Here is a 7,644-nt window from a genome sequence, read left to right as displayed (position 1 = left end):
AGATACATCTTTCCTGTTGCAGTCAACAAATCTGTGAACTGACACTGGCTGCATTGGGCCTGTTTACCAACAACCTTTCACCTGGTGGTTTTAGTACCCAAAGACGATTTTTGCCTGAATCAATTATTTCACCAAGGTTTGCAAAATGGCAATTCTCTAATTCTGTCATTTATTGACTGGCATTCTTCTGTAAGAAGAGCTTTCCTGCATTAACTGGGAATGCAACAGAGGCAGGGTGTGCTTAAATTCTTTTCCTTTGTTCAGAGTAAGGAGTTGGCAATGACGACAAATAATTCAATTTTTTAATTGACCATTACAGTCAATTATGACCATTGTTTCTGATGCTCAGATTGTCCCCAATTTGGCCAGCTGGAGCCCTTCAAGTAGCTCTTGTGTCCTTTGACATCCTTTCTCTAGTCTTTAGGCACCTAATTGCCTTCTGACACAAGATATCTCAGGTTCACCTTTTACCTTCCATGCCCCAGATTTGGAATGAGCTATCCCTCATCTGTATCTTCTGGTATCAATTCATTTGCATGTGCCTGTAAACGTACTTAGTCCTCTATTTCACTATAGTCATTAATCTCCTTAGGACAGTATAGCCATTTGCATGTGTACCATACTTATGTGTATAAATGTGTAAGCTCACAAGCAATACAGTCATCTGTATGGATGGCTGAAGTGATGGCCATGGTGCTGTACTGTTTTGCCTGAGGTCATACAGTCACACTGACAGAATAAGGATGGGAACCCATGACTTCAGCACTGAGTTCTTCCTATAAAATGTTAATGAAAGTTCAGAGCACAAACAGTATGTACCTACAATTTTATAAAATGATATATTTTGATGAGACTAGAGCATTGAAAGTTTGTTTTTGATTCCCCTCCTATATAGTTGAAGTCCAAATCTTTAAACTTGAATAGCCCAACAGAGAATGCACTCCCCCCTTCAACTCTTGTGTACCCCTATATCTTTCCCAAGTTTCAGAATCACACAATGATCACCTGGAACTATTCACAAATACCGTAAGTGGCTTCATCTAAAATGGAATTTTTACCCCCAAACCTCCTCTTTAATTCACCATAGCTTAGAGAGGCCAGAAGCCACTCTCTTCTTCATCAGCAGTTTAGTCCTATCCGTTTTTTACCTCCCCTGTGTTACAGCTGATTATCTCTTCTCTGCCACTACATCATATCAGGCTGTCAGCTCGTTTATATTATTTCATAGCCCAATAAGTGTTTACCCTGACCCTAATCTCACCACTTTCGATATATCTCCCACCCTTTTGCCTAAGTCTCCTGAAAACATCTAACTGGTTCCTGCACCTGCAGCTGTGCAGGTTGAGTGGTGCATGTGGCCCTGTCACTGTTGGCTTAAAATCCTTCAGTATCTTCTCATGGTCAATAGCCATGGCTCTCATTCTTTTTTTGTTTTTCTATCATTAATATACAATCACATGAGCAACACTGTGGTTACTGGATTCCCCCCATCATCAAGTCCCCACCACATACCCCATTATAGTCACTGTCCATCAGCACAGTAAGATGCTATAGAGTCACTACTTTTGTCTTCTCTGTGCTATACTGCATGGCTCTCATTCTTAGCTACACATAAGAATGACCTGGGAGCTTTTAAAATTGCCTTGCCAGAAATACTAATTTATTTCATTTGGGATGTGGTGTGGGTATCAGTATAGGCATACCTATATACTGATATTGCTAACTTAATTCCAGAACACTGCAGTAAAGTGAGTCAAATGAATTTTCTGGTTTCCCATTGCATATAGTTATGTTTACAATATACTGTAGGCTATTAAGTGTGCAATAACAACTACACACTCTAATAATACTTTATCGCTAAAAAATGCTAACCATCATCTGAGCTTTCAGCAAATCGTAATCACTGATCACAGATCACCATAACAAATTTAGTAATAATGAGAAGTTTGAAATATTGGGAGAATTACTAAAATGTGCAGAGACATGACATGAGCAAATGCTGTTGGAAAAATGGAGCCAATAGATTTGCTTGATGCAGGGTTGACACAAATCTTTGATTTGTAAAAAAACACTATCTGCAAAGCACAATAAAACGAGGTGTGCCTGCACTTCAACTCCTCTAGTGACTCTAATGTTCTAAAGTGGAGCAAGGGCATATTCTGGGAAACCAGTCAGGAAGCCATTACAGTAATTCAGAGGACTAGTGGTGGCCGCAGAAGTTACCCAACACTGGATGTTTTGAAGGTAGAGTTTATAGGATTTGCTAATTAACTGGACTGGGAGTGAGACAAATAGGACTCAAGGGTGACTGCCTTTCCTACTGGAGAATGTGCTCCTACAAAGGAGAGACTAAGTCATTTTTGTATCTTTTATACCAAGGACAGCACCAGGCACATAGCAATACGCAACATACTGAGTAAGTAGGCTCTCAATAAATGTTTGATTAATGCAACTCTGCCGGAATTTTTGCACACTAATCAAGATTGTATTCTTAGAAAATAAAAATTATTTTACATGTCTGTCCAAGAACTGTGAAAGGTCTGGATTTTACCCAACTTAACAAAATAATAAAACTAGCTTCCTGTTATTTCACAGATGCTGGCCAAAGATGATATTCCTGTGGCATAGATAAAAAAATTTTCTCATGGCAAAAGCAGTAGCCAGACTTCACATCTGAATCGATTACTCTTGCAACCCCACGACCCCAAGTTCCAAGTGGGTGACATAGGTGGGCCTAGATGGATTCCAGCATGAGCATTAGAGAAAAACAACACTGAGCTTCGGGGAAATTATTTTTATGGTTAACAGTAAGCAAGCATGCTTTTTGCCCTAGAGACATTGCGTTATATATTTGCTTGCTGTAAACACAACCCTGAGAAAGGACCCACGTAAAGAACAGTTAAGACCTTGTATTCTTGGCATACACAGCACAAACATGTATGGATGCTCAGGGCTTATGACACACTGTCTCGCCCAGTAGTGTCCTTTCCAGTGTATTAGACCAGAAATCTCCAACCAAGAATTTGATGGCCAATGCAGCTTATAGAGAAGATAGGAAGCAAAACGAGTCGCCTGTTTTCAAGCCTAGAAGGCAGAGATCTCTTCCTGAGAAAATTGTTAGGTCACAAATCAGATCTATACCCAGAAGTTGCAAAGTAATGCTCTCACTCCACTGTGCACTAATTTAATACTACACCTGAGGTATTATACTCATTCTGAGCATATATTACATCTAAATGGTTGAAAAAAATAAAAAGATTATTTCCTGACAAATGAAATTCAAGTTTCAGGGTCAACAAAGTTTTATTGGAACACAGCCATACTCATTCCTTTAAGTATTATCTATTGCTATTTTCCAGCTACAAAGGCAAAGTTGTGAACCATAAAAAGACCAGAGACCACACTCCCTAAAATATTTACTATCTGACCCTTTATAGAACAAGTCAGCCGATTCTACATCTACACAATAGGCCTGGGGTTCAAGTCTATGGACTAAGCCAAACACCAGGCAGACTAATAAAAGGAACGACATTTATAGCATGTGGGGGAGGGGAGTGAGAAAACGGTCAGGAGAGCGCCGAAGCATAGACCTAAAGGGGTATAGGCGCAGTGCGCGTAAAGGCATGGTTAAGAAGGGAAAGCTGTTGAGGAAGCAGTAAGTCAATGCTGCCGACAGAGAATGCTGGAGCAACGGCGCCCCCTGCCGACCACCCCACGCCTGTGCACCTATAATCCTACATCTTAAACCAGAGTCGGGTGGGTGTGGTGAGGTGGGGAAGGTGGGTCTTGGAGAGGGTTATCTGAGCCGGTTCAGGGGCGACTCCCTGTGTGGAGTCGCCGATGTGTGTACTCGTTTTCTAGTCTTGCGAAAGGAAACGTGGTTCAAGTTAGCATTTTGTTCCTAACCTGCCGTGTAACTCGGGCATCCCTTTCCTCTCCCTAACGTCAGTCGCTCACTCAATTAAACGAGGACGAGGTAGGGTAGCTTTTAGGAAGTGAGTGCTTATTTCACTTTAAGTATGAAACGCTTTGTAACCTCCACTCCTCATCGACTCCCAACTTCCTCCCGCCTCCAAGAGCCTGTAAGTCGGCCCACGTGGCGGGGCGACCGCCCCACCTCGCCAGCCACCGGAGACGACCCCGCCGTCCGGCTGAGCGGAAAGTGACCGGACCCAGCTCACCTCCTACAGGGAGAGTTCGAACCTAAAGCCTGTTCAAAACGGCCTTGGTGCAAGAGCAGCCAGTCCCTGAAGGATCGTCCATGAGCCCACAGAACACGCAACCCGGCAGCCCAAAGGTAGCACCAGACTGAGGCTTCCGGCTTGAAAGGGATTCTGGGGCACTGGGCGGAGCCAAGCGCGCCGGCCCTCCCGGGAAGTATGGGCTGCAACCCCGCGGCACAGGCGCACCTCCCGCCTTCGTGGCTCCGCCCCTATGTGCCCAAGCGCACCTGCTAAAGGCCTCGCGCGCCAACTGAGCTGCGCTCCCGTCCTCCTCCAGCTGAGCTGCTCTGGGGAGCTGAGCATTCAGGGACTGAAAGGCCTGGTGACGCAGTTTCCATAAGTTACGCGTTGGCCCCCGTGATAGCAGCTACCATCTCCCTCCAAGAGGCCTTCTCGTTGGTCTCCAGTGGACCTTCGTTTACCTGCTTCAACAGCCGCCCAGTCCCGTTTCCCCCGCCTCACGACTCCCCTGTTACTTTGAAGCGAATCTCAACATCATATTTTACCTATAAACATTTCAGTGTACATTCTAGAGAGGGAGACTCTTTAAGCACAGCGCGATGTCTTCTTTACACTTTAAAAAAGGATCCAAATAAGTTCTACACTTCTAAGTCAATTGATAAGTCACTTAAAATCTCTTTTTCAATCTATAAATTCCCCTGACATTTATTTATTTCAGTATATTTCTTGAGGAAACTGGGTCTTTAGTTCTGTAGAGTTTCCCACAATCCAGGGTTTGCTCATTAATTAATTTTATTGTTCTTCTGTCCTAAGTGTTTCTATAATGTTTCCTATTATATCACAGTGTGGCTTGAACCCATTCAGTTTAATTTTTTAGCAAGAATACTTCATAGGGTGTTTGTGTTCTTCGTTCAGAAGGAACATAATGTCTGGATTTCTCTTTTTGTGATGTAAGCAACTGTTGATCATTAATCCATTAGGGGTTGCAAAATACTGATCTTCTGAATCTGTTATTCCTTCATTTATAAATTGGATTATTCCTCAACAACTCTTGAACTACTCTAGAGTAAAAAGTTTATACAGGAAAGTGATAAATGTGTGGTTTCTTCCTTTCTTAAACAGCTTTCAAAGTAATAAATTTGTTCTCTAGGATACCCCAAAAATGACCAATGAGGTTTATTTAGTTGTTTGCTTGCTTGCTTTTTAAGTGTGGGCGTTCATGTATTTAAACTACTTAATGCATTTGTGGATAAAATGAGAGTTCCTGTGGCCAGGATTCTCACCTGGCCCTGGTTGACTAGCTCACTGCACACCTGTGGGCAATACATGGCTGTTGACTCTATACAAAGAGCTCCACCCAGTGCTCTGGGCGCAACACAGTGGCAGAGCTGCAAGGCTGCAGGAGAGCAGAGGCTGGAGTGGTGGCAGCACCGAGGACAGAGGTCCAGAGGACGGCTGTGCAGGACGACTGTGCAGAGAGGCCCAGAGGACGGCTGTGCAGGACGACTGTGCAGAGAGGCCCAGAGGACGGCTGTGTGGGACGGCTGTGCAGGCAGAGAGGCCCAGAGGACAGCTGTGCAGACAGAGGGGCCCAGAGGCAGAGACCGGCTTGCTGCACGCAGACTCGCTCTGAGTGAATGGGCTTCTAGTGACTGATCTGCCACCTGGAAATAAAGTTGCATATAACCGTTTCACCCCAAAAACGTTTTGCTGTTAATTTCTTTGGTCACATTGAATCCATAGTGAACTTGCCCCGGGGCTGAAACCCCTTGGCAAGACAGCATTTCAATTTCTTTGCAATTAGTTTCTTATTGATGCTCTAATTGTACAATCTTTGATCTGTGGAAGTCTTTTTAGGTTGGTTCCTAAGTCCTTTAACATAAATGATTTGGTACTTCTTTGTTTTCTGAAATGATAACATGTATCCAGTTCATCATGTACACCTCCTTCCCCAGAACTGGATTTAACAACTTTTTCAAAGAACCCTGGTTCCTTTTAGAGGGATCTGGTATTTACAGACCACAATCTAGGTAGGGGTTAGCGGAGTTTATCACTAAAGAGTACTGGTGTTTCTAGGCCTTTTCCAGATAGGACTAGAGTTCAAACTACTATTTCCCATTCAACTCAGAACAACAAGATTTTTACTTAAATCATCAATCTTACATCTTTATCTCTACTTTCTCATGTTGAGGACACAAATTGTCAATTATACCAAGATAAGTACTAATTTGCTTTATCAAACTATACTTAAACAAGTCCCAGAATAACCATAACACTACTACAAACAATATTTTTGAGAAGTTGAAGATTTTTTAAAATTTATTTCTGTTATTAGATGTGGGGAAGTGAGGTTTCTAAGGCCAGGATCCTCACTGAACTTAAACCACCTGCTGATGTAACTGGCCTGTTGCTAGGCTACCGCTTCCACACCTTTAGGCAATAAGTTATTATTGTGCTATATAGAGAGCTCGGCCCAGTGCTCTGCGCGGAAGCAGAGACGTTAGTGCTCAACCTACCGCCAGGAGAACAAGCTGGGTAATAAAACCCTTTCACTCCAAAGAACGTTTTGCTGTCAATTTCTTTGGTCACATTGAATCCATAGCTAACTTGCCCGGGGCTGAAACCCATTGGCAAGACATTAGATTATAGCCTACTAGGGAAATATGTCAAATTAATATGTTTTAAAGTAACTTGGAGTAATTCTTCTCTGGATGTTACAACACCTCCTTGTACACAGTATGGTAGACTAAATAATGGCCCCCAAATATATCCAGGTCCTACTTCCTGGACCCTGTGAATATTTTGTATGGCAACGGATTTTTCAGGTGTAACTAATTAAAGGTCATGAGACGGGGAGATACCCTGGGTTAGCTGCATGACTCCAAATGCAATCACAAATGCAGTATAAGAGGAAGGCAGAGGAAGATTGAACAGAAGAGAAGATAATGTGACCATAAAGGCAGAGGTGGGAGTGATGCTGTGACAAGCCAAGCAATACCTACAGCCACCAGGAGTTGGAAGAGGCAAGGAATGGATTTTCCCCTAGAAACCCTGGAGGGAACATGGGCTGCTGACAACCTGATTACGGCTGAAACTGATTCTGGACTTCTGGCTTGAGAACTGAGGGAATAAATTTCTGTTGTTTTAAGCCACCACGTTTGTTGTGATTTGTTACAGTGGTCCTAGGAAACTAATATATACAGGTTCATTTGTTTTATTTTACTTTCAAAATTCAGGAAGTGCCTTTTCTTAACTGTTTATTTTTTTATAATTGGGTATTTTTTTTCATGCTGTCAAAGTAAAGTCTACAAATCAAAGCACTTCAGAGAAATCTACTTCTGTTCTTTACCCTCAACCCAATTTCCTCCCTCCCCCAGAGCTAAACATTTAAAACGTTTCTGATGTATTCTTCCATTAAATATAAGGAAATGTGTGCATATATGTTCATATTTGCAACACC

This window comes from Manis pentadactyla, chromosome 4 (assembly GCF_030020395.1).
Source record: "Manis pentadactyla isolate mManPen7 chromosome 4, mManPen7.hap1, whole genome shotgun sequence".
NCBI lineage: Eukaryota > Metazoa > Chordata > Mammalia > Pholidota > Manidae > Manis > Manis pentadactyla.
The sequence above is the reverse complement of the archived record's forward strand: the minus strand, read 5'-3'. Positions refer to the sequence as shown.